This window comes from Microtus pennsylvanicus, chromosome 4 (assembly GCF_037038515.1).
Source record: "Microtus pennsylvanicus isolate mMicPen1 chromosome 4, mMicPen1.hap1, whole genome shotgun sequence".
Taxonomy (NCBI): Eukaryota; Metazoa; Chordata; class Mammalia; order Rodentia; family Cricetidae; genus Microtus; species Microtus pennsylvanicus.
The window spans coordinates 142,408,532-142,436,193 of NC_134582.1; the positions used below are offsets into that span (position 1 = coordinate 142,408,532).

The window sequence follows — 27,662 nt, forward strand, 5'->3', positions numbered from 1 at the left end:
CCTCCATGCGTTAGACTGAAAAGATCACTGACCTGAGCTAACAAGTTGAGCAAGGACCTTGCCTCTTTTGTAATTATGAAACACATTTTCTATCAAAATATTAAATCTATTCTTGTTAATACTGGTAAGAGTAAATATGCACTTCCCAAACAGCCCCATTCTTTCAAGGAGGTGTGTGCAGCTAGACTCAACTCTACCTTGGTCTTTTCATTTTGTTTGGTATATTGCTGTGTCAACTTGAAAAATGTTTGCTCTTTTATTTCTTAATAACTTTGCCAGGCTACTCACCAACATGACAAGGCAGGCTCTAGCAGACATGAACTGGTTTGAAGGGCTCAGCCACCTATGGATAGGAAGTAAAAGGGGAAACTCTCTTGAGGTAGCCCAGAAACAATGAGTATCACAAATTCCACAAGACACAGGCTGAAAGCTGAAAACATTCTGTCCTCATCTGCAAGGTTGCCTGGGAAATGAAGTCCTTCACGGCATGTTGCTTGTAGGAAAGGTGAAGGATACAATATAAGTGAGGAACACTGCCAGCACAGGCTCTGAAGGTACTGCATGGAAGGTCATGGCCATCCCATCCACCTCACAGAGCTGTCTGCAGAGGGGTGATGGCTTGTTCTGTTTCCAACGGGCTTCCATAGCCACTCTCCTGAAGGTTCTGCAGCACATATGTTTAGAGTAATTTTCCACTAGGTGCTTACAACTAACTAAACGATGACCCCAAGAGAGAAACTGCTTGGCTCCCACACGGTCCTAGGCAGGGCGCCAGGGCTCTGCTCCCAAGATAAGCAGAGACAAATGACATATGGAAGCAGGAGAGATAAGGTGTCCCTTCACAAGGACAGTGTAAGAATTCAGAACAGTCACGTCCTGCTTCCTGCCACAACTCAGACATGGTGCTTTTATAGGTTAAAGCAAAAGCAACAAACAAAACAAGCAAGGAATGGCAGCAAAACCAACTATTGGGTAGTAGGTGTAAGAGCTGTGCTCACCTGTAAGCCAGAGGATCGCAAACTCAAGGTCAGTCTGAGCTACAAAGTGAAACCCTGTTTTCAAAAAAAAAAAAAAGTAAAAATTAAAGAGAGACTGTAGCTTGGGCTCACTTGGATTTTGGAAGAGGCAGAAAGACTGGAGGAATCATGCTTAGTCAGCAACTGGAAATTTGGGGTTGTGGACTGACTGAGGGGTTGCAAAGCACAGGTTAGTGAGCGCAGAAGGGAGATCATAGAAGAAGTAAGTAGCAAATTCTTAGAGGGTTTCATTCATGAATGTTCCGGTGCTTCGCTGGAAACAGACAAAACCATAACTCGAGTCCTTCCTGTTTAACCTGTCTCTGCAGGGTTCAGTCAGCAGACAATGAAAGATGTCCATCTGTTTGGAAACAAGAGGAACAAACAGTTTGGCTAAGAAACACAGAGAGAATCTTCCGCAGAGAAACTCCTCAATAGCGTCATGCGAAAGTTCTGAGTCTAAATGTCATTGTTTTTACAGTACACCACAGTTGAATGGTTTTGTCCATCTGAAATTACCTCTTATCATAAAATTCGCCCTGCGAAGCAGTAAGGAAACCAGCACATCCACGACTGTGAACTCAGAGTTGCCCTGAAGAAGGCACCCCGATAAACGTCTTCATTTTGTGATTCTAAGTGGAAGCAAAAGACCACACTAATTCCCCCAGGTGAATCGTGGAGAGGCGACAGGCGCCACATCACCTGGTGAGCATGATGCGTTGCTGCAAGCACACGGAGGCTGTCTTAGTGAACACGGATGGCTGGCTGGCATGCTTTGGAATGCTGGCAGAAATCAGGGGAAAAGTCTTGAGAACCACTTAGGTAAGTGGCATAGACTTCAATTACAATGGTAACTCGGCATAGACTGAAGTCCAACATTTCAAATAACAGTACAAAATGACTAAACCTTTGTCTTCTAGAAATGTCAATATGCATCCCGCATCTTGAATAATTCTCCGAAGTCCATGACTTTTGAAATTATCAGTAAAGTAGGTCGTTGCTTTGGTAAAAGCTTAATACCAGGGCCAGCAAGATGGCCCAGCAGGTAAAGGCTCTTGCTGCTAAGGCTGACAACCTGGGCTTGATCCCGAGGACACACACGGTAGAAGGAGAGTGTTCACTCCAGCAGTTAGTCCTACGGCCTCTGCACCTGTCCCATGGCACACACACAAACAGGCAGGTCTTCTCCCAGTGAAGTGTGACGGTCACCAGCCCCAAATGCTGTGACCACTATTTCTTTCCGTCAGAGCATTTGGGGGCATCATTACATTGAGGCCACTGAAAATTTGTTTAGGTAGCAAAAATATAAAACCGGACATATTGGGAGATTCTCGTTTCCTCCTTCCTCCTTAAGCTAGGTATCATCTGCTGCCTGATATGTGAACGAGGCCTCAGGCAGGCACCACAGTGAGGCTCGCCTGACCAGGCCTGTGAAGGAAGCACCTCACCCCTCTCCTCAGGTTCTTTGTGGAGTCTTAGGAGGCAGTATCTGGGCATGGTAACTTCAGAAAAGAGCTCCTGTACGAGGAATGCCAAAAGGGGCACCAAGCATGCTGGGATTGAAGTCAACTCTGAACCATAATGAAACCCAGACCTCCTACTTTTTTGAGAGACAGCCAACTGCTGGGCTCCCTCTCTGCTATGTGAGGAGCCAAATCCTCTGCATCCTGGCCCCAATATGCTTCAGGGTAGCTATCATCTATCAGTAACTGCTTTGGGGAAAGAACATGGAAAAGGAGTGAGCCCACTGATCACATCTAGGGGATTTGGGAGGATGGAGAGTTCTTTTTTCCTCCCACATGTTCATGTGTATATGTGCACGTGTGTGCTAGCACATGTTTATACATGTATGTGGATGTCAGAGGTCAACAGTGGGTGTGTTCTTCAGGTTCTATGAATCTTATTTATTGAGGCAGGATCTCTCACTGAACCTGCTGGCCAGGAGCTTCAGGGATCGACATGCCTCTGCCTCTTCAGGGCTGTGGTTACAGACAGGTGCTGCCACGCCCAGCTTTTCAGACTGGTGCTGAGATGTAAAGTCAGGCTCTCATCCTTGTGTGGGCAAGCACTTTACTGTGTTCCTGTAAAATGTGGTGGCAATTCTCAGGCCACCTGCCCCCTAGCACTCACAGAGAAGACAGCTTCCTCCTGGATGTGCCAGTGCCTGGGACAACTGCAGCAAGTGGCAGGGACTGCAACTGAGTCACAAGACCTTCAGGGCGTGCAGCACTTTCTCTGGAGCGCGTGCCTGGAAGACTCAGACGAAATCTTGTCATTTTACTTCTCGCTCATTTCCAACAGCAGCTTCGCCTCTGCTTTCATGCAGCTTAGGGTTTAGTTTCTTTTTTTTCTTCAATTGTTCAAACTTTATTTCAGGTTTCGTGGGACCTGGTTTGTAGGTTTTAAACTGTACAGGTATTCCTATGCCTAGTGGGGTTAAAGCACTCAGAAACAGATCAAAGCAGGAAGCTGTACCTCTCTTCTCGCTTAGATCTCAGGTATCTTGACCTCCTGCACAGGTCAAGGTCAAGAAGCTACGCTCTGTGAGACTCCCTCGGCAGAAACCTCCCACTGCTGTGACTTCTCCTTTCCTGGCCAGGAGAAGCAGAAGACCTGGTCACCTGTGCATCACCTCTCCCCATCCTCACCTCCTCTCTGTCTGCTCAGGTGCTGGCTTAGAATGGGAGCCACCAGGTGTGAGAAGTTGGCTACAGCTCTAAGCATTTCATATCTGACATAGCCATGAGGCATACTGTAAGGGCTAATGAAACACTGAACAAAATTTATTATACTAAAAGGTATAAGCATGCATTTAAATAAGTGCCCTGAATCTCGTTTTGCTGAATTCTAATTTTAAAATTGGTATTGAATTTGTGCTTTTTGTTGTTGTTCCAGGTAATAGCTGCATTAGCAAGGCATAGACACTCTGATACAAATTCATTTTTCTTGGGTGAAAATACCTTATTATTCTTAACTATTTCTTTCAAACTCAACCGGTCATTAGCATACATAATCATAGCGGTGTACATCTAATCAGTTCACTTCCACAGAAAGAGTGTTCGAGGCTTTGAAAACCCCTCCTTGTATCCACCACAACCCCTCATTTTAAAGTAAATGAATGTTTGTACATGTGTGTTATTAAAATATCATCAGGGTTAGTTCAGGTAGGAACACCTAGGGAAGAAGTTGCTGACACCTCTAAAGCTCCTTTGGCTCCTCCTCCTCAGTTCTCCAGGACATTCATATGGTAATCTCTCCCAGCTGGTGAGGAGCACAGCTCCTGGAAGAGGAAAGAGCAGGAGCCCCACCCTGCTCCCCAGCTGTATGTCATTACACTATTCCCAGCTCACAGGAAATGAACAATCATTTAGCCTTGACAGGTACATCCAGAAACCCACTGTCTTCCTTTCAGCCTCCCGAGCAGGCAGGGGCTGCAGAAGGCCAGCTTTAAAGCATGCCTCACTTTCTGTTATTGTTGTTTGTTTGTTTACTGGTTGGTTTTTGCAACAATTGTGACGCTGTCTTGTGAAAGCTTTTGAAAGTACTCTGGGGAATAGTTTAGAAACGTGGGGCATAAAACCCCAATTACCCAAGATACATCTTGCTCATGAAGGTATGAACTTAGTCTCTTGTGACTGAGGAAGGTCAGATTTACTTGGTAGTCATTGGGGTGTAACTCAGTGGCCTTTTAAGTAGGTTCTCAAACTTCACTCAAAAGCAAAGTTGTCAGCAACGTGTTCCCATTTCAGGAGCCCCAGAAGCAACGCCATACCTGATAAGAAGTCTATCTTTATCTTTATACTTATCCCTTTGTGCTAGCCATTTTTCCGTCAACTGAAAGTGTCTTCATTTTCTAGAGATGCTTTTCAAAGTAGAACTTTACTCAATACAAAACAACCCTCTTCTTAAGAGGAGCATGTATGTCCATGTCTCCTCATTACAGCAGGCTTCCACATGACATGACTATAGAACCACAGGACCGGGGGAGGCAGCACGGCCTGCCTGAGCCACAGCCGTCACTGGCCTGGAGAGACAGCAGCCTTCTGGCTCCCTGGGAGGCAAAGCTGTTTAGTCTGTGGAGTTGAGGGTTTTCAAACATTTACTTCAGCTTGCCTTGCTTTGCTCCTCATTGTGATCCAGTGCCACTCCTTCGCACCAAACCCAGATCAAACTCTCCCCTTCCACTACCTCTCCCTGTTTCAGAATAAGAAAGTCAGAGTTTGAACATGGAATGCATGTGCTTCTCATGAGGCTGTTCAGAAGGCCAGAGGATGAGGACCGAGGCTGGCCTTTCTCCAGATCTTTCAACAGACTTTCCAGGGTCAGATTGATGTTACCGGTCATGGCCCAAGCTGCATGAGTCACCCAGTTCAGCCATCCCTTCTTGCTGCCACTCCATCTCCCTGTTCCCACCATCTTCATGGTTTTCCCCATCCGTTTGTGAGAAATCTGCTTTTCATTGTACCTGGGGACTCAGCAGTGCACAGTGAGTGCCTGGTGCAGAAACCTGGAATCTTCCAGCGTCTGGACGAGCTGCCTTGAACAGCATGACTCATGGTGACAGAATGCATTCCTGGGCAGCATTTATAGGTAACCAGTGGCTGAGCCATTGCAGGTGCCGCACATCTGAGTGTTCTCATTCAAGCTCACCTCCATGTTGCCTTTGCGTCTTCTGAAGCATACCTTCACAGGGTGAACAGGAAGACTATAGCATTTTTTATTATAGTTGGCTTCCTTTGCTGAATTAGCATTTATATTTTCCTAGGAGAAATCCCCAAATTGAAAATAGAGAGGTGTCAGCTAGCACCACTTTAGTTACGACCGTGTCAACATTTCCTATAAAACTTGTTTTTCTAGGGTTTATAACTAGACCATAAAAATTTGCTCAGCTCTAAAACTTGGCACAGCAAGTAAACCTGGGAATGAATTTTTTTTGCAGAATTTGAAGAGGAAAAAAATAAGTTCAGCTGTTGTTGACATGTGTTGGTGTCAAATGGAGGCGAGCTTAAGATACACTCCTTTTTCTTTTCGTAAGGAATGTGCTCCTCAAGAGATTGTTACATTATAAGGACTAATCGCCCTGGGTAGTTTTTAGATTAACGTTAGCCCACTGGCTGCATCTGCAGGTACTTGTTTGTGCAGAGGAGTTAGGTGTGCACAGTAATGCAGTTTGGCAGATTACACACATCTTTGGGCATCAAACCAATAGCACCAAAGGAATACTGATAAGAAGCTAATGGGCCATTTCAAGACACATATTCACCGAGGACAGGGGACCCTTGTTCATCTGTTCTTTGCCTTTAACTTGATTTTCTCTGATGACCCTAAGGTGGTAATGTGACGTTTATATTGAGAGTCACTTTCTGTTCCCCTAGGCATCCCTTTCCAAGGAGGGGCTTACTCTCTGCAACCCCCGTTACTCACGCTGCCCTTTGGTAGAGCTGGTGGGATGGAGGGATACTGGAAGCAGTGCCTCCATTGTTGATATTGTGAATGAAGCTTTGGCTTGCACTGGGCCACAATCTCTGGACTGATGATAGCCAAGAGTGACAGGAGCATTACAGAGATGATAAATTTCCTCCAGAATTTGAGTCTAAATTCCTTTGTATTCAAAGACTGAAAATGGAGTTCTGTCATAGTGAGCTTGTATTCCAACTGGTCACCAGTGGGCAGTCAATGCCTGCCTGGAGAGGCACTAATATTTGTTGACCTTCCAGGGTTACTGACAGGATGGACCCAAATCATTATACACAGGAAAGCACTCTCAAAACTGTAAACGACCATCTAACTACATCATCTACATCAGCACATGTATCCATGGATACCCATCAAGCATTGACAATAAAGTAACCACATGCCCCTTTCGCTGACTCATGGGGAAAGGCCCTGGGCCTCTTAGCATAACAGCCACAACCACAGGCTTCAACCTCAGCCTGTCCTCTGCAGTTTCTGGAAGCTTCCTCTTCTTTCTTGCATCCTGCTGGTCACTGACCACTTTTCCAAATGGAGACGACATCAAAGTCTGGCTACTCATTGCCACAGACTCTAACCCAGACTGACTACTAATGCCACCTTTGGTCCTTTGATGTCACCAGCTTTTGACCACCACCTCTATCCTGCAACATGACATCCTTTTTTTTAATTTTATTTTATTTTTATTAAAAATTTTCACCTCCTCCCCGCCTCACTCCCCCCCCACTCCCCACGCTTCCCTTTCCTCCCCCTTCCTCTCCAGTCCGAAGAGCAGTCAGGGTTCCCTGCCCTGTGGGCAGTCCAAGGTCCTCCCCCCTCCATTCAGTTCTAGGAAGGTGAGCATCTAAACAGGCTAGGCTCCCACAAAGCCAGTACATGCAGTAGGATCATTGCCCTTGGCTTCTCAGCAGCCCTCATTGTCCACCATATTCAGAGAGTCCGGTTTTATCCCATGTTTTTTCAGTCCCAGTCCAGTTGGCATCCTTAATAGAGGTGATGATCTAGTTCTGGTGCCTTAAGGTTTCTTTCAGCTTTTGGTTGGGACGGGGTGTCCTATAGCCCAGGCTAGACTGGAACTCCTGTTTCTCCGGTCACCGCCTGAGTTCATGCACGGTTATACCCGCAGCCTTTGTGTTCTCTGCTTCTTCCATAGAAGAAACCTGACATCCATCTTGAACAGGAGTGATCTGCATCTATTCTAGGTGACTTCCTGGCAGGTACATCTATGGAAGGCCACTGTCATCGTCAGTTCTGGCCATGGCCACCGTTAGGAGTGTGTGGTCTATGCTGTCACTCAGGCCTGTCATTGGCTTTCAGGGTCTGTTCTTGCCATTTTGAACTAATAACTTGTGAACAAGAGGCTCTCATATTTTCCCTTTGCACTAGATTATGCTGTTGGTGCTGGCCCGACCTTCCCATGGCTTGCCATGAAGTCTCGGCCTGAACTGATTTGTTGGGTTGCTAGAGAAGATTTGATGAGGGTTGCTGAGGTGGGAAGTCTCCTGTCCTGAGTAGCGGAGGGATCAGAAGGATCTTCACGGCTCCACTCCAAGGTGTCCAGTGACTGCTGACCCTGGAGTTTCTGTCTTAGCAGATCTCAGGTGTGGTTTCCGCTAAAGAAGAAATCTCTCAGCTGGTGTAACAAGAGCCAGACTCCCCTGCATGTCTCTCCCCCTCTTCCAGAAACCTGCATGCTTAACGTGAAAGGGACATTGGACACCTCAGAGCAGCCACACTCAGGAACTGAGGCTATTGCTTGGTACCAGCCTACTGATATAACCCCTCCCCCGAATGGCCCATCTTCTCAGACAGTGTGAACTTGGTCTGAACCATGTGCTGGATACACGGGTACACTGGGGATTTGTCAGTGGGCAAGACAGGGATGTCCCTGGCCCCAAGGGAAAGAAGACATTCAATGCAGTAAGTGAGTTGTGTTAAGAAGGGGAATCTGATTCCAGATCTGAAAGAGCTGGGAACCCATGGATTTCCTGAAGGGAAGCATTCTCAGCAGACGGTTAAGTGAATGTCGAGGCTGGAGGGCAGCCCACAGGCTGGTTAGTGGAGGGGCAGGCAGCTGAGGGGCCGTGGGTTGGAAAAGTGAAAGGAGATAACGCCTGGAAGAAGGCAATCTTGCAGGGCCTTGAGAGACATGGGAGCCTGCAGAGCAGTTTAGAAAGGAAACATGGCACTGTCTGCAATCCAGGGATCTCTGGGAGGGAAAGCTGCAGAAATTGGGTGGGAGAGGGGGTAGAAGTGTGGAAAGTGAAGGAGAGCATGGTCTCACTCAAAAGTGCGGAGGTGAAGTGTTAATTCTTGCCATGGAGATGACCTCCGCCTTCCCACGCTCCTCTGAACACTCACTTCTTCCAGCTGCTTCTCAGGCCCCGAAGCATCTTCAGGGAAATGCACTCATGAATGAGCAGGTCCCCGGGCTTAAAAGAGCTTTTAGAACAGTGTGCTAGACTCACCTGGGGGATGCTCCAGCCTGCAGCTGGAGGCAGGGCCTGCTCACCGCTCCTTAACTTCCACCCAGGCCTGTAATGCTTTCTCCAGGCTGTTCCTTCAGCTGTTGCATCTGCTGTTTGGCTCACAGTGAGCTTGTGTTCCAACGGGTCCCCAGAAACATGAACTCAAGTTAGTAAAACACCTTTGCAGGCAGTAAAAGGTGTGTGCCTCTGAGTTCAGAAAGCTCACTTGGCAAGAGAGTCAAATGGATGTTGTCCAATGAGCATAGAGAACCTGAGTGTGAGGCAGAATCCCAGGGCAAGGGGTGCAGCAGGCCCAAGGGGCCGTAGGTGGTCAGGGAAGAAGGTATTCAAAGAAAGCCTGACTGTGGACCTCTCCAATGTCCCCCATTCCTACCCACCTCATTTCTTCCTTTTTTCCTGGCAGGAACTCATCATAAGGGTTCCCCTTAGGATGCAACTGTCCATGTGGGTGCCATTTGTTGTCTGGGGTTTTGTTCTCCCACCAGGTTCCTCAGCCATTTAGCTCCAAAGAAATCACACAGAAGTCTATATTAATGATAAACTGGTCGACCCATTAGCTCAGGCTTTTTATTAACTCTTATAACTTATATTAGCCCATTATTTTTACCTATGTTAGCTACATGGCTCAATACCTTTTCTAGTGGAGCAGGTCATATCTTTTTTGTGTGTCTAGGCAGGACTGTAGAGGGAGCTTCCCTCTTCCCAGAATTCTCCAGTTCTCCTTGACCTGCCTCTACTTCCTGTCTGGTTGTCCCGCCTATACTTTTTGCCTGGCTACTGGCCAATCAGCGTTTATTTAAAACATAATTGACAGAATGCAGACCATTGCCACATACCACTCTGCCTCTGAAGTCTTAGAACTACAGGTATGAACCACACCTACAATTTTACTGCCCTTAGGAATGAAAACTCAACCTTTCATCCCAGTCCAAAATTGTCCAGAACCCAGTAAGGAAGCTGTGATTGTGTCAGTGGGAAGATGTCTCCCACTCACCTTCCTCACTTGGCCACGCTCCAATGTCTGGTAATTTCCCCAGACTCTTGCAGAAGCTCTCCTGGGGCTTCTGAACCTTTGGTTACCTGCATTTCCTGTCGGCAAGGACACTCATAGCTCCAAGAGCTCAGGCAAGTCACTCAGTCACCCAAAGGCTACGTTTCCTTATCTAAAAAACACCATCCTACTTCACCGGGTTTTGGTAAAAAATCATATGGATAAGAAAATTCTGGGTCAACCATTCAGGGCATGCAACATTGCCCAGCTGCTCTGAAACTGGCCCGGCTGTGTATGCAATCGGAACCTCGAACTCCTCAGAAATTCCAAGGGCCAAAGGTGGATTAAATATTGTAGACATTGTAGAGACCTCCCAACTATATCTTCATGTTTTTATTTTGTTTGTTTAAAAACAGAGGAAAGCCAGGTTGCTGGGTCACACTGCCCATCAGTGTATTTCATAACGTTAAGTGAGAAGCACTGAGTCACACGTCACAGCAGCAGTGAACAGGAGGTAATGAGTTCCACAGATTAGAATCAAGTAAGAAAAGGAAGGGAAAAATTCTAGTTAAAACCTGAATAAACAGTACTGGAAAGTGAGTGTTCTGTGGGGTTCTGTAGAAGAGTGGCTGGCTCCTTAATTAGTGCACTTGCAAACATTTTACAGGTGGACCTGGGGAGGGGGCTCAGGACCTGAGTTCAAATCCCCAGAACCCTTATAAAAGCAGACATGGCAGCTAGGGTGTCGGTAATTCCAGAACTACTGGGAGCAGGAAGGTAGATATAGAATTTCCAGAAGCTTGTTGGCTGCCTGATATGCACAGTGGAAAACAACAAAAGAGACCCTGTCTTGGACAAGTAGAAGGAAAGGATTGACAAGACAGCCAAGGTTGCCCTTGACCTCCGCATATACACTGAGACGTGCACATCACCGTGTCCTGAGACAGAGTCCCCTCTGGCCATGGGGACTGGGAACTGCCTGCAGGGGTGAGTCTGGAGGATGACACACTGTGGGATCCTGAGACAGCTCTTTCTCATCAGGAACATTTACCAAACACAAAACAAAACAAAACAAAAAAAACCATCCCAAGGATTCCAGGATACTTGCTGAGGGAAAAGTCCTGCCACACTATAGATGGTGAAGTCTTATGAGCAGGTCCTGAGGGCCCCATCTCTCCCAATGTCAGGACGTGAGCAGCAGAGTGGTTTGCTGTGGAGAACATGGGGCCCTGGTCTCTGTAGCCAGGGCCTGGCTTGGCTTCCAGGGCATCTGACAGCTCCGCTCCATCACTCCTGATTATTCACCTGTGAAAATGGGCTCAGCGGTGAGTCAGACTGAGTGGGAGACAGGACACTGTGTGCGAAAGCTTCCCGAACATGCGTGGCCAACACATTTTGAATTCTTACCTTAAGCCAAGTGTTGGGTGGTCACTTTTACATGAGTCATTTTATTCAATTTCCAGGGGACTCTGAGCCAGGCACTAATCATTCCTCCGTGCGTCAGAACAGCCTGAATCCGGGATAGACTGGAGGGCTTTACACTCTGTCCCCCTGGCCCACCCAAGGCCTGCTTGTCTTGCTATTGCTGCTTTTGCAGTGCTGGGGGTTGATCTCTCGGCTTTGCACGGGCCAGGCAAGCAGTTTCCCATAGAGCCACTCCCCCAGCCTCTTGTTCTTATTTCTTAAAAGTATGTTCTTTTGATTACAAATGCCCAAGTATGAGAATATTTCCCCAGCAGCCACAGAGCCTTAAAAGGATGTTTTACCCCAGGAATTTAGCAGAGATTCTTCTCTTAGGTGTTTAATAATGTGTGCCGACTCTGTAGATGGGGGAGGTTCCCTTGGCTAAAATTTAGTTTATTCCAAGGTAAGGGCTTCACAGCTTGATAACTATCCTCAAAAAAAAAAAAAAAAAAAACCAAAAAAAAACCAAACTCAGAGAGCCTCTTCGTCTCTTCATTGCACAGAAGAGGAGAGCGGGGCATAGAAACAGTGAGATTCCAAAGTCACACGACTGATGAATGAATCACTGGGCTTCAGCTCTTTGCTGTTGCCATGAGTCTGCCTCCCTAATGGCATTCGGAAAAGAGAGACTGTACTCCCTCTGCCCTCTAAGGTCCAGGCTTTAGGACGGCCTCAAAACACATCTCTATGCACACACCAAAACTGTGGCCCATTCCCAAACAGTATCTGGTCTGCTTTCTGGGGGATCATGAGGAGAAAACTGGACAGGTCATATTTCATCACAGGAGTAAAGACCCAAACCATTTTATTCCCATAATCCTTCACTTTAAATAGCTTCTTCAGTGGACATATTTTTTAACCTTTAATTTTGTACTATTATAAAGATATAAAGAATGCCTTCCTGACAAATTCGACTTTGGGATGCAGTCACTAAAGGTCTGCGCAGGTACCCAGAGTCAAGCTTGAGGCTTCTAAACCAATGCTAGCCTTTGAGCATCTTCCAAGGGACTTCTGGAAGTTACTAAGACTGTCACTGTGAGGATGGACTGCATACTTACAGAACTCAGGGTCACTTCATTAAAAGACATTAATTGTGCCTTATGGGAGAGTTAGATGACACATATCATTGACGATAATGAAGGTCCCCACTTTGCCCCACAGCTGGTACACCCTGCTGATTCAGCTTTAGATGGTGTATGTGTTGGGCAAGCAGAGGAAACAGAGTGTGTTTCAGCTTCTCCTGGTGGCTGGATCCCCTCTGGAGCTGGTAGGAGTCCTGTCTGCCAGGACAGAACCACACCACTTCAGCTAAGGGCATCATTGGTCTTGGCGATTAGTGTGCACTGCCAAAATCTCTGCAGAGTTCTAAACCTTCGTCTCTCCGGTGTTTCCAGAGTCAGAGGCTTGTGAAATCAATTCTCTCTTTCTAATACCCTGTGCCAAAGAAGCTTGCCTTAACCCTCATCTGCACGCTGCAGGTTCTCAGACTCACCTGCAGGCTGCAGGTTCTCAGATGGAACAGATCCTGAAGTGCAGTATCCAAGGAGACCATGGTGGGGAAGGGCACCCTGCTGTGGAGATCCTACTTGACTATGAAAAATTAGGAAAAGTGGGAAAGCAGAGGCCACCTAGGATGGGCACTGAAGCCTGGGAGAGGCATCAGGAAACTGTGGCTTATTTTTTTCTTCCTAGGGACCTGGGTCGTGCAGTAACTTTCCTAAGACTTATCAGGGCTGCTGTAGAGATATCTGCACCCCTTCTCATCGGCCATCAGGGTTTGGGCCTTAGCCTGAGATCTCTCACTCCTCACTGCAGTGGTCAGTATCTGTGTGGGGGGACTAAAAATCTAGGTGTCTGCTTTCTGGGCCATTGTGGCCACAGTTCAAGCTGCCCATTCTTATTTGGGTTCACTCTTTGCTTCCGGTGTGTGGGAGTTTCTATTCCTTTCTTCTGCATTCAGCTTTGTATTCAAACAGCAGCCACCACAACCCCAGGCCTTTTTCCCATTTACTTAGTCTAAGCATTTTTCTTTCTGTCGTGGTAGCAATAGGTCACTGAGTTTCCAGATGCCAAACCCACACTGTCCCACTGGTTTATGAGTCTGACTTATGCCTTTGCTCACTCCCAGCATGCTGATGCTGCGATCATCCCAAAGGCTGTGTTTGTGCTTCTGTGTCAGCCAAGCCATGAGTGCTTTTATTCCCCTCTTGGTAGCTTTTGGCCAACTGACTACCCTCTGGAGAGCAACCATAGAAGACCATGTGAGGAAGGGACTTCATCCCTTGGAGCCTCTTCATTTTCTCCTCTTAAGGCAGCTTGGATGGAAATAGGACATTTCACAGTCAATAAAGAACCCTGTAGGCTTTGGGATCACAAATGCCTTTGAGATCTTATACCTATGTGTTCTGCCCTGAGGAGGAATGGACACAGGGCATTCTGCATGAGCTTCATGAAGCCATTAACTCCAGAGTCCCACGCTAAGAACTTGAGTTTGGAGGGTAACAGTTCTTTGGTGAATTAGCAATCCTAGTTTGCTTGCTTTATTCCGATGGAGTTTACATGAGATTGAAATCATAATAATCTCAATTTTTTGCTCCTTTGAAGCATAATGGTGGTTGAAGGAGTAAACAAATAGTGGTTTTATATAAAAATTTTTCCTTCAAAATAGTTCATGTGAAGGAGTTGAATAAAATACAAGCATAATTTCCTCTCAACTTTCTTCATATCTTATTTCTTGACTCATTTATGTCAGAGACAGGACGAATGAATGTATGGTATGAGGTGGAGCCACTGTGGCCTGGTAGAGAGAAAGCTAGATTTCAGGCCTGACGCTGGAGGGGATCTGGTTTTGCCCTGGCCAGCTAGCAACTTTGGAAGATTCTAGTCTCTCTAGGTTTCTTTTTTCTTATCTGTAAAATGAGGAAGTCAAACTAGATCAAAGGTAGGCTGGCAGTCTGCAGTCTGGCGAGACAAACCCAGCTCACAGCCTGATTCTGTACAGAAAGTTTTATTGGCGACCAGCACACTTGCTCATTTCTGCATTATCTACAGAGGCTTAGGGGTCATGCGGTCACGGTGAATAACTGACAGAATCCACAGCATCAGCAAAAGCTGCTGGAATGTTTACTATTAACCTTTATAAAAGTTTCTCAAGTTGTTTTGACTGGGAGAGACCCTATTACTTTCTTCTGCTGTTCTGTAATCCCCAGAGCAAAGGGAATGCTACCCAGTAGAGGCTCATGTGGAACAGAAGTGGATGAAGGAAATGCTAGCCCCCTTCAGACACTGACTGGGAATAGAAAATGGACAGAGGGAACCTCATTGAGTCCACCATGGAGGCTCACATGAAATGGAAGTAACTGGAGGACCATTGCTTAGCCCATGGTCCTGATGTGGAATGGAAGTCAGTGGGGAGTGGCCCAAGATATATTGCACTGCGTTGAAGTCATTCCCTCAATGGAGTCTACGCTCAATGCTAGTAAAGAGTCAAGGGAAACGTCAATCAAACTTGATGTCCACACAAAACAGTGCTGGGATTCAGACATGGTGTGCCTCAGAACAGTCTTCTGCTGCTGAGCTTTTATAGAAAGTTTCTCTGGTGCTATACATTAATAAAGATAGTGAAAGATAGTATGTGCATTGTTATCCCTAGCTTGAATCTTGTAAAATGAACCAAGTTTTTAAGTAACCAAGAAAGACATATAGATCTCTGATAGGGAAGGCCCATGAAGTGTTCTTCTGAACAGGAGCTTTCTGGCCTGAACTTTACACGGACTGATACATTTTTATGATGTATATTATTCAAACCATGCTTTTCAAGCAGCAGGAGTTGGGAAGTCACTGTGGCACAAGAAAGAACATTGCCACAGTGGCAAGCGTCTCAGGGTGTAGGGTTTCCAAGTAAGGCCCATGTTCAGCAATCTCATCACATTGGAATGTGTCGTATTTTAAATGTGCTTTTCCTGTTTCTCTCCACTCATTACATGCAGGAAGGGGTTACATGAACTCATCATCATGAAGCTTTTCTTTCTGAAAGGGATTTATTCAAAAGGGCTAAGCCTGTCCATGGAGCACGGAATGTGAGATGGAGGACAGACTCCCAGGCCCAGGACAGTGACTCTTCCGGTCTTTCCCAGTCACTAAGCTGCTGTCTTTCCTTTGTCTTCCAATAGCATCACTGTGTTCTGTCCTTTTCTGTTTCTTAAATTTGATTTCAGAGTAAATAACTTAGGACATAATGCTTTTCCTTAATTGACATTTGAAAATGCTTCCATGCAGCTTCAAAATATCTGCCCCTTCTGCCATTTTGTTTGGTAGTGACAAACGGAGCACATTGCCCCAAGGTGTGATGACAAAGGACAGGGCATTTGAATTCCTCTTCATTTTTAGTCAATGAAAACTGAGAACTTCTAGCCTGGCAGTAAGATTCCTTAAGGAAGGACCCGAACTGGGAGAATGCAAACCAAGATCTCTAAAGGCACCCAAACTGGAAGGCGAGGAGAATGAAACATTAAGTGACTTCTGCAGAGGTCAGAGAGTGTTGGAGATTGTTCCGGCCTTGGGATGTCAGACCAATGGGACACAGGTTTCCAGTTTGGACAGCTGGAGAGAGTCCTGATCAGCCCCACACTCACTGTTCCTGCTTGGAACGTACAGGCTCGTTCCTAAAGCTGGAGACTAGGCCTTGCATGCATCTTCATTTCTGGAAGAGGCCAGGCACCCTTTAATGCGTCTTTCCTGGCCGAACTCCGCCTTCCTTCTGGCCTGCTGGATTAATTCCTGCCTTCAGGACTCCTGGGCTAACAACCCCTTGAAATTCTGCCTTTCCTCATGCTCATGGCTCCATCCTTGGCTCCTCCTGTCTTATTCTACACCAATCCTCATTTTGTCTGGAAACATCCTTCCTCTATTGCCACTGGGGACAAAACAAACTAGAGGAGTTGCCTCTGAAGGAGAGCTGTCACTCACTACCCACAGCTTACTTCAGGTGGGAGGAAGGTGGGGAGAGAAAGAAAAGACAGAAGGGAAGAAAGAAAGAAGAAAGTGGGAGAAGAGAGGAGACACGAGTAAAAGAGAGGAGAGGGGAGAAGGAAGGAGGGGAGGGGAGGAGAGAAGAGGAAGGAGGAGAATTGGAGGTTGTTGAGTAGCTACGATGTGGCCCCTACAGACTTCCTGGAATTGGCATCATGCTTGCAGTTGAATTCCGTTACTTTTTCCATTCCAGAAACATTTCATTGCCATGTTTCGAGGCTGGAAGGGCTGGTCTTACTAACAGCCTTGCTATGAAGCACTTAGTCCCAGGGTCTATGTCTGCATAAATCTGCCTTCTAACTTTACTGTTTATGTTGTCTTATTCAACTTCCTGGTCTAAACTACATAGAGTTCACCGTTAGCCTGACTGAGTTGTCATACTTTCTAAATTAAGAGCTGGCAGTTTCCAAAGTACAAACACCAGATTTAAGAATGTCCCTTACACAGAAAAATTTGATCCTTTATGCTTCTGGGTGGCACTGTCAGAACTATCAAGGCAATCTCTCTTGGCCACCAAGCTTTAGCAGCTGGGCAGTTCTTCCCATCAGGAGCAAGCTGGCTGTTTTCCTATTGCACATGGTGGTTCAGTTGCTGATTGCCCCACCGAAGGGCATCTGGTGCATAATGTACACAGCTGAGCGGCAGAGAGGTAGACCCAGCGAAAACGCTTTGCCTGCGTAGAGCTAAAGCTGCACACCCACATTCTAGTATTTCTATGGGAAAATGTTTGCTTTCCATTCCAAAAACCGATTTACAAACAAATTCTCTCTTGGAAGGAAAAGATGGTCTAAATTTAGAGCCTCCTAGAGCTGCCCTAGCTGTCGGCACAGATTCCATGGTTGGGTTTTCACAGGTCATCTGGGGACAGTGTTACTGAAGCAGCCAGGTGAAATCCCGAGGCTGGCACCTGTGTGCTGTGAGCCACGCAGGTGTGCCAGAGTTGGGAAAGAGACCTGTAAAGCCAGGGGAGAGGTTTGGGTTTCCACTGGGCTGAAGTTTCTCGGGTGTTCTTAAATAGTGCCAATGCTCTGCAGATGGAGATAGACCCTCAGATAGATTAGTAAGTAAATCCCCCTCTGTCTTCACAAGCATCCAATTTGTTGTTTTTCTTAGGAAAAGAAATAATAATACAAGCCCAGATTTCCAAATAAATATAACAAAGAATGAGCCTCTAAGGCAGTGATCCTCAGCCTTCCTAATGCTGTGACCTTTTAATACAGTTCCTCATGCTGCGGTGACCCCAACCATAAAATTAGGGTTTTTTTTTTGCTACTTCATAACTGTAGAAGCTTAATGTAAATACCTGTTCTGTGACCCCAAAGGACTGTGGCAGGTCGAGAACCATGGCTCTGGCATTAGCAGGTATAGAATTCTTTGCTCCTGTAAAATTCCTACAGAAGCTGGGTGCTCTTATGAGGACATGGGCTTAGGTCCTTCTGGTCTGCTCACCTAAAGGACAGAGTGATTTCTCTTGAGTCTAATTAATCATTGCTGAAAGGCCTTCCTGGGGAATATGGCTCTCAGGACACACACCTGGCTTTTGGGCCGGATGCTCCAGGGTCTTTGCTGTCTATGCCAAGACCCCATCTAGTCAAGGTCTGCCTTCCCACCTTCCCCCTTCCCTGCCTTCCCGCCTTCCGGCTGACTCTGGGGCTCTTTTGTTCATAGGGCTTTTAAGTTGCATTTTATTAGTAATAATGACCGGTAAAGAGGGCATTTTCTGATGCTTAATGACCAACTGCAGGAACTGTGGGCCTGAGGCAATGCATATACTATGCTATTAAACTCTGAGATTTGAAAAATATAAAGAAAAGTAATTACCTTCTTATGTGTGTTACCATGGATACCAAGTTTTGTTTATCATTTTAAGCTTTCTTAGAGATTAAAGTCTAGTTTAGTAACCAATAGAAAAGGGACATTCAGCCTCAATTTCCACTCACTGCGTAACGCTTGGCATTACCTAGCGAGTCTGTTCCTTTAAGAAGCCCCTGAAATAGGATGTGGATTGCTATAGTAAGTATTCATATTTCATGGAACAGTTCAGTAATCAGTCTTTAAAATCAGCTAATCCCATAGATACCCATGCTCCATTCCTCTGAAGTGGCAGGAACTTTCATATCATTCTTTGACCCTAAAGAATGATCTATTTTTCAGCCTTCAGATTGTACGCACATATTTTATGCATTATGCATTAGTGCCAGAAATACTTTTTCAATCGGATCTATTATTACAGTGCATAGCTCAGAGATTAATTTTTAAGGATGAGGAAGAATATGCCCAGAGAATTACCTAATACTCCATAATTCACATAGCAACTATTTGCTCCACATGTTTCTGAGCTTGGGATACCACTTCTTTTCAAGCTCTTATGGTAAGGCCGGAATCCATTAATTTCACATCACTGCAAAAATGCTGGCCCAGATAGGTATGACTAACTTCCATTTGTTATCATCTGTTCTAGGGATAAAAGATTTTGAAGGAAAATTTTAGAAAACATCATCTAGAATTTTAAACTTTCTCCTGTAATTTTTTTTTTAGTTATTGGCTTTGTGTTTCTTTATCATAGCAAAAGAGTAATACAAGAGGTTTCATCAAATACTTAGTACAGAAACGCCATCCATTTGTCTGAGTATCTCGGAAGTGAGTTAAGGTGCAGCCCAAGGCCACGGCAACTCTGAGGACTCAGCAAGGTGTCTCAAAGGAGGTGACATTTAGTTTCCTCGTGAACCCTACAGTATAACATATAAGTATAAGATTATTATTATCTTGCTTACTTAGGTTTTCTTTTCTTTGTTGTTGTTGTTGTTGTTGTGTGTGTGTGTGTGTGTGTGTGTGAGAGAGAGAGAGAGAGAGAGAGAGAGAGAGAGAGAGAGAGAGAGAGAGGGAGATGTGTGATGGAGGAAGGTCATTGGCTAATAATGGGCCTTGGCCCATGTTATTGGTTAAGACATAGGTAGGTGGAGTAAACAGAACAGAATGCCCGGAGGAAGAGGAAGTGAGGTCAGACTCGACAGCTCTCCGCTCGGGAGCAGACGCTTCAGAGAGAGACGCCATATTCCCCGCTCCAGGGAAGATGCACGCTATGAAGCTCCGACCCACGATGGACTTAGGCTAGAATTGTCCCGGTAAGACCGGTGCTATACAGATGATAAGAAATGGGCTAGTCCAGGTGTGAGAGTTAGCCTAGAAGAGGCTAGGTAGAAATGAGCCAAGCAGTGTTTAAATGAATACAGTGTCTGTGTAATTATTTCGGGCAAAAGCTAGCGGAGCAGGCAGCTGGGGTGTTGGGGATGCAGCCCCGCCGCGCCCTTATTACTACAGATGTGTATGTACGGTGTGTGTTTATTCATCAGAGGCCAAAAAAAAAAATCCAATGTATTCTCTCTCTTTCCACCTCATTCCCCTGAAACAGCATCTCTCACTGAATCTGAACCTGAAGCTTGATATTTTGGCTAGGCTGGCTGGACAGGCTGCTCCTGGGATCCTTCTGTCTCCACCCTCAACACTGGGGTTAGAGATATACATGGCTTTTATGTGGGTGGGTGCTGGAGATTTAAATTCAGGTCCTTGTGTTTGCAGAGCAAGCACTCTTACCCACAGAGCCATCTCTCCACTCCTCTTAACTAGTCTTCTATTGAAGTACAAAGATGGACATATTCCCACAGTATTAAAATAGAAAAATCTCCCTGTAGTTTTTAAGGTCATTCTATACTTCTCCCATCCAAGTACACTAAAGCAGCACTAAATTTCCATAAAGAGCCAAGTCTTGACATAGCTGTGACAGGGCCTGCTTGACACAGTGGCAGTGGAGACAGGAAGAACGTTGGTTAAAGCAGGTAGACACTGCTGGACTGACTTCCCTGTTGATATTCAGTGCTGTGAGCACACCATTTTCTGCCTTTAGGGAAGTACATAGAGGAGAATCCTGACACTTTTCCTTGTGTTATTTTTAACTATAGACAGCCAGATCATATTTTTTGCCATTGTGACTTATGTAGGTCATTAACAACACACACTGAAAGCTCATGTTATGAGTAGGAGGAGATAAAGGGACCAGAAGTGAATTCATCAGGGAAGCTGACTGGATTCTGTGGGTTTGAGCAAGAGTGGAGATGCAGTCACAGAGGTGAGCTACCATGGACCCAGAGGGCCTAGATAACATCCAATAGCTCCTTGGGGTTACAAAGAGTAGGTAGGCTTCCCTGGAACTAAAGACCTGGCTGGGGAGCCCAGAGAACTTAGGTTAAAAGAATATAGGCAGGAAGGGCAACAGACAGCCATTAAAATGTAGATGTGCTGATAAACTCCTACCATCTTCAAAACCACACAGCCATCATCTCCTGATTGCTTTCCCTGATGCTGACACCCACCCCAAATGACCCTCACTCAATAACGCACATCCTGAAATGACATGGTTGGACAATAATGCCACATTGCCTTGCATCTTTGATTTTGGTGCTCTGCAAGGCAAACATATTTTGTCTAGCACAGTGTCTTCTTGTATGTTTAGAGTTTAGCATGGAGCCTGAATCTATCAACAGAAAGAGGGTCAGCCTCATGCCACCACTGCCCCAGAGGCACGGAAACAGCAGTATAAAGAGAGAATATGTTTCTGGTCACATAGGTCTTTCACTAGAAGGAGAAGCATTCTAGATTCTTTTTTTTTATTAAATCTTTTTTTTTATTGAGAAAATGAGAAAAAAAAACAAGTTTCCACCTCCTCCCAGCCTCCCATTTCCCTCCCCCTCCTCCCACCCTTCTCCCCCTCCCCCCACTCCTTTCCCCCTCCCTCTCCAGTCCAAAGAGCAGTCAGGGTTCCCTGCCCTGTGGTAAGTCCTAGGTCCTCCCCCCTCCGTCCATATCTAGGAAGGTGAACATCCAAACTGGCTAGGCTCCCACAAAGCCAGCACATTACGTAGGATCAAAACCCCTTGCCATTGTCCTTGGCGTCTCATCAGCTCTCATTGTTCGCCATGTTCAGAGAGTCCAGTTTTATCCCATGCTTTTTCAGTCACAGTCCAGCTGGCCTTGGTGAGTTCCCAGTAGATCAGCTCCACTGTCTCAGTGGGTGGGTGCACCCCTCGTGGTCCCGACTTCTTTGCTCATGTTCTCCCTCCTTCTGCTCCTCATTGGGACCTTGGGAGCTCAGTCCAGTGCTCCAGTGTGGGTCTCTGTCTCTATCTCCATCCATCACCAGATGAAGGTTCTATGATGATATGCAAGATATTCGTCAGTATTGCTATAGGATAGGGTCATTTCAGGTTCCCTATCCCCAGCTGCCCAAGGAATTAACTGGGGACCTCGGCTTAGGCACCTGGGAGCCACTCTAGGTTCAAGTCTCTAGCAACCCTAAGGTGGCTCCCTTAACTAAGAATTGTGCTTCCGTGCTCCCCTATCCAACCTTCCTTTATCCCAATCCTCCTTTTTCCCCAAGTTCCCCCCTTCCTCCCCTTCTCCCTTTTCTCTCCCCATCTCCCCTTACCCCCATCCCACCCCACCCCCAAGATCTCAGTTTTCTCCCCGGCAACTTTATCTACTTCCCATAGCCAAGAGGATAACTATATGTTTTTCCTTTGGTTCACCTTCTTACTTAGCTTCTTTAGGATCTCCAATTGTAGGCTCCGTGTCCCTTATTTATGGCTAGAAACCAATTATGAGTGAGTACATCCTATATTCATCTTTTTGGGTCTGGGTTACCTCACTCAGGATAGTGTTTTCTATTTCCATCCATTTGCATGCAAAATTCGAGAAGTCATTGTTTTTTACCGCAGCATAGTACTCTAATGTGTAGATATTCCACACTTTTTTCATCCATTCTTCCATTGAGGGGCATCTAGGTTGTTTCCAGGTTCTGGCTATTACAAATAATACTGCTATGAACATAGTTGAACAAATGCTCTTGTCATATGATAGGGCATCTCTTGGGTATATTCCCAGGAGTGGTATTGCTGGGTCCTGGGGTAGGTTGATCCCGAATTTCCTGAGAAACCGAAACACTGATTTCCAAAGTGGTTGCACAAGATTGCATTCCCACCAGCAATGGATGAGGGTACCCCTTCCTCCACAGCCTCTCCAGCAAATGCAATCCCCATCAAGGTCCCATCAAAATTCTTCACAGATCTTGAGAGGACAATAATCAACTTTATATGGAAAAACAAAAAACTCAGGATAGCCAAAACAATCCTATACAATAAAGGATTGTCTGGAGGCATTACCATCCCTGACTTCAAACTCTATTACAGAGCTACAGTGATGAAAACAGTGTGGTACTGGCATAAAAACAGAGAAGTCGACCAATGGAATCGTACAGAAGACCCGAATTTTAACCTACAAACCTATGAACACCTCATTTTTGATAAAGGAGCCAAAAGTATACAATGGAAGAAAGAAAGCATCTTCAACAAATGGTGCTGGCATAACTGGATGTCAACCTGTAGAAGAATGAAAATAGACCCATATCTATCACCATGCACAAAACTCAAGTCCAAATGGATTAAAGACCTCACTATCAGTCAGAACACATTGAACCTAATAGAAGAGAAAGTGGGAAGTACCCTACATCAGATGGGCACAGGAGATTGCTTCCTATGTGTAACCCCAACAGCTCAGACATTAAGGGCAACATTGAATAAATGGGACCTACTAAAACTGAGAAGCTTCTGTAAAGCAAAGGACACTGTCACCAAGACAAAAAGGCAACCTACTGACTGGGAGAAGATCTTCACCAACCCCGCAACAGACAAAGGTCTGATCTCCAAAATATATAGAGAACTCAGGAAACTAGACTTTAAAATGCAATTAACCCAATTAAAAAATGGGGCACTGAACTGAACAGAGAATTCTCAGCAGAGGAAGTTCAAATGGCCAAAAGACACTTACGGTCATGCTCAACCTCCTTAGCGATCAGGGAAATGCAAATCAAAACAACTTTGAGATATCATCTTACACCTGTCAGAATGGCTAAAATAAAAAACTCCAATGATAGCCTTTGCTGGAGAGACCATTCTAGATTCTTACAGAGATGACACATGAAAGATTGAGAAAGATTCTTGTGACTCGAATAAAGAGAAAAGCTTTCAGGTTGGGGCCACTTGTTATTCCACCGACAAACACACAAGAAGCTAAATCTGGTCTGACAAGGGAAGGGAGTACAAGAAGGAGGCCATTGGCCATCAAACGGCCAATCAGAGTTGCCGATGACAAAACTGCTGCTGTGGTTTGGAAGCCTCTTCCCATCTCCCCAATCCCTGTGCTGAAAAGTAAGAAGCAGGACCTTGAATGGCTTCAGGCTGTTAAATTGCTTATCTCAGGACTGAGTTCCTGATAAGATCATGAGCTCAGCTCAGTTTTTCTTCCTGCCTTGCAGGCTTCCTCACTGTGAAATCCTCCACCATCTGTGACACTAAGGAAGGTGTCCCCACAGGCCAGTGCCAGCCGCTTACGTTGTCAGCCACCACAACTGGGAGAACTGAACCTCTGTTCCTTTGGAGTTGCTCAGTTGCGACACTCCGCTACAGCAACTGGGCTACCACAGTTGCTCAAGATGGAGACATTTGCTTAAAATCTTCTGAACAGGAGATTTTTTTAATGAAAAATTTCAGGAGAAATTTCAATGTTTTCAAAGGGAAGAGGGAAAAAATACTTCTGCAAATACTCTAACACCCAACCGTGTGTTGATAAGACAAGCACAGAAGGAAAACAATAGCCTCCTAGTCTTCCTCCCCTGCCATGGGCTAAATCAATTGTGAGGTCAGCCTGCAGGAGACAACCTAACCTAATTGAGAAAGCACATAGCCCAGAGAACATGTGTTCTGACTCAGGTGCTCACAGGGTCTGGGCTGAGTCACTCTCTCATGCTGTGTGGTTCCTCATGCCTCCATGCCAACTCCCACGCTCCTGCCTCTGTGGACCTCCACGAGTAAGGCATGATCATGGCTAGAAAGTGAGGTGTTTGTCTGGTTAGGTTTTGAAATTGGAAACCAATAAAACTGACAAGACCACCCAACTAGGAAGGATGTAGGTGAGGAATCAAAGGAGAAAGGGAGAAGCAATTACTGTATTTGAGGTGTGGCCCTTCAGGGGCTACATGCAATGACAGCATGTTCTTCTAGTAAAACAGCTGAGGGGTTTGAGCTAATGTGGAAAAGCAAGATCCCTTGTCTTAGAAGGATCATATATAAACAAGGGTCCTTCGTTCTTCATACAAGTCAAAAGTCAAGATGTTCCTACTAGTTTCCACTGCACTGTGCCTGCCTGCGGGGTGTATGAACTATGGCCTTACATGAACTTTGGGTCATGGAAAAAATTCTCTTAAAAATGTACCTTTATTTATTCGTGTGTGTAAGAGAAGAATCTATGGGAATCATGTCACTCCCTTTGCGATACGGATCTAGGAATAAAACCCAGGTTGTCAGGCTTGGCAGCAGGTGACTTTATCTGCTAAGCCTGCCCACAAAAGGATTCTTTTCCCAGTAGCTCAGGATGTAGCCTCATACAAGGGAGTAGAAGCAGACTACACGTCCAACTAAGCAGACATGTGACCATGTAGATGATAAGAGGGTATGTGGCAATTCCTTTGGCTTTGAAAATTTCATACTTTTATGCCATGTGTTTCGACCATATCCACCCACTAGAACCTCCGCCAACTGCCCCTGGTGCCCTCACCTGTTCCCTCTCTACTTCATATCCTTTTGATTTGCTAGGATTATTTTATTTTTATTGTCATATATGTCTGTATGTGTGCGTGCATATGTGTGTACAGTGTGCCTTCTGGGGCCTAAAGAGGTGTGGGGTGGGGTGTCAGGTCCCCTGGAGCTGGAATTATGAACAGTTGTGAGCTGCCTGATGTGTGTGCTGGACACAGAACTTGGGTCATCTCAAAAGTGCTTTTAAGCACGATCCATCTCTCCACTCTTTTTCTATTAATAAGCCTGAGTACAGCCAGTGCTGTCCATAAGTGCATGGTTGTGGGACTGTCCACTGGGCTGTGGGTAACCTACAACTGGCCATATACCCCTAAAGGACAGTGTCTCTCCCTTCTTCAGCAGCCACCAACTGCCAAGAGCTTCCCCTTTCCCCCAGCTAATCTGGAACTTTGGCTGGCTTGATCTTGCATAGATCTTGTGAAGGCAACCATGTTTTCAGCGAGGTGATATGTGTAACAAGCACGGCATGTCCAGAACTCGGGAGTCACAGCTCTCTTCAATCCACTAGCTCTTACATGCTTTCTGCCCCCTTTTCGCAATGCTCCTGAGACTTGACCGGGAAGAGGTTGATGTAAGTGATTTATACACAGCTGAGCACTCACGTCTTCTACTCATCCCTTGGGCCAGTTCTGAGTATCCGCATTAAGAACTACCATTGCGAAAAGAAGCATCTTTAACCAAGCTGAGCAAAAAACAAATCTATGAGTATAAACATAAGTCTTCAGAAGGCAATTTGACAGCACGGACATCTATCCAAACAACGGTTGGTTTCTCCTCCCTGCCCCAAGGGCCTGTGATCTTCTCAGTCATTGGCTTTTGACCAGGTTTTGACCAGGTTTTGACCAGGTTTATAGTACCGTGAAATTCCCTCCTGTGGAGCGGGCCTTGCGTTCAATCAGAAAGAGGTTAGGAAATACAGCGATACCCTTGTCACTATTGTACCAGTGTGCACATCTTGCAGGGCATGCCAGTCGGTGCTGGGTAAACCTGCTGATGACTTCTCTCCCGGAAGCCTGCACAGCACTGCAGAGCACAGCCACATAAGCTAATTAGCAGGGAGAGCCTCCTGGTTAGTCAAGACTGGTTTTTCTATGCTCTTTATCCAACGTGAGTTGTTGTCTTACCGTTAGTTACAGTGGATAAAAAAACAATTGCCTGCATCGTTCGGACGCCTCTGGGGCTCCCCTGGCCTATTATTTGTAGGGAGTCATTCCATGCCTGGCACTGAGATCTTCTTTTAATAACCCCTGTCTTCTGAGAACTGCACTGTCCACCTCTACAGGATACTCCTGTTCGAACTCCTTTTTTATATATTATAATTTTAATTAGCTATCAAACTAGTGGTTTCCTAACATTTCCTCATATATTGATCTCTGCTGGCTTTATGAAGCTGCTGTTGGATAGATATGAAATCCCAGTGTAGGTAAGATCCATCAGGCTGGATATGTTCAAACTGTGATTGTAAGGTTTACAGTTGCCTATGGAATGTGGAGCTCCGCCTATATATCTGAATTATTAAAAAACTGCAGCTCGGTTTCAAACGGACTTGGCCAAAAAGCAAGCCAGGCATATTTTTAAAAAAGCACAAAAGTTTAAGATTCTGGAAATGAAACTATGAATCCACAAGTTCTCATAAAAATTCTGATCATGAGTCACAACAGTGACTTTGCAGCTTTGCATCTGCTAGGCTCTGAGACAGGGCCTTCTTTTGTATGCAGTGACTGAGGGGGACGTCAGGCTTGGAAGTCTGGGATCTGACAAAGGATGTGCCCAGGACGAATGCCTGCAGGACTCTCAGGAAGAGTCTGTTTTGTTTATATGTACGCGTACTTGGTTAAAACTAGGTCACAGCTAACAGGACCCTCGTTAACCATATAGTTGGTATAAATTAAATGGATTACTTTTATGGCCAACTTTTTTTTTTGGTTTTATCATCTTGGAAACATAAATCATCTTATTTGTTATTTACTCATATTTTATAGGTTGCTGTTCCCAGGAAGTGCTCTTGGAGGACCAATGAGGTATCAGTGTGCAAAGAAGCCTGCTACCAAGCCTGTCAACCTGAATTTGTTCCTGGGAGCCCACATGGTGGCAGGAGAAATTGACTCCTGTGAGATGTCCTCTAATGTCCACACAAGAACCATGGCATGCATGCTCCAACAGCACACATACAAAATAAATGAGTGACATCAAAATGAAAAAGAAGTGCTCTTTGTATCAATATCTGATGAAAGGAGATTGGGAGGCAGGGGGAAGCAGAGGGGACACTAACATGTAATGTGTTCCCAGCGAAAGATCCAGCCAATCCACAGGGCTCCAGGTCAGTTCTATTCATGGCTTCCCACTTTGATATCAGCCATTTGAAGCAGGTTCTCCCCGGAAGATGTGACCTCCACAACAGATGTTATACTTTAGATGAGGCAATGCCTATGGGCCAACAGCCAAGGGCCATCTTCTGTCTCCCCTCCCAGCACGTGGGGGAAAGGCCTTCGAT

General features: G+C 45.7%; 1 long non-coding RNA gene across 1 annotated transcript; it reads left to right on the top strand.

Annotated features, from left to right (window-relative positions):
- The first annotated feature begins 898 nt into the window (after positions 1-898).
- On the top strand, positions 899-27,323 carry LOC142848954 (uncharacterized). Its single transcript, XR_012910499.1, has 3 exons — positions 899-1,026; positions 1,346-1,838; positions 27,151-27,323. It is a non-coding gene; the product is annotated as an uncharacterized LOC142848954 (long non-coding RNA).
- The last annotated feature ends 339 nt before the right edge of the window (positions 27,324-27,662 follow it).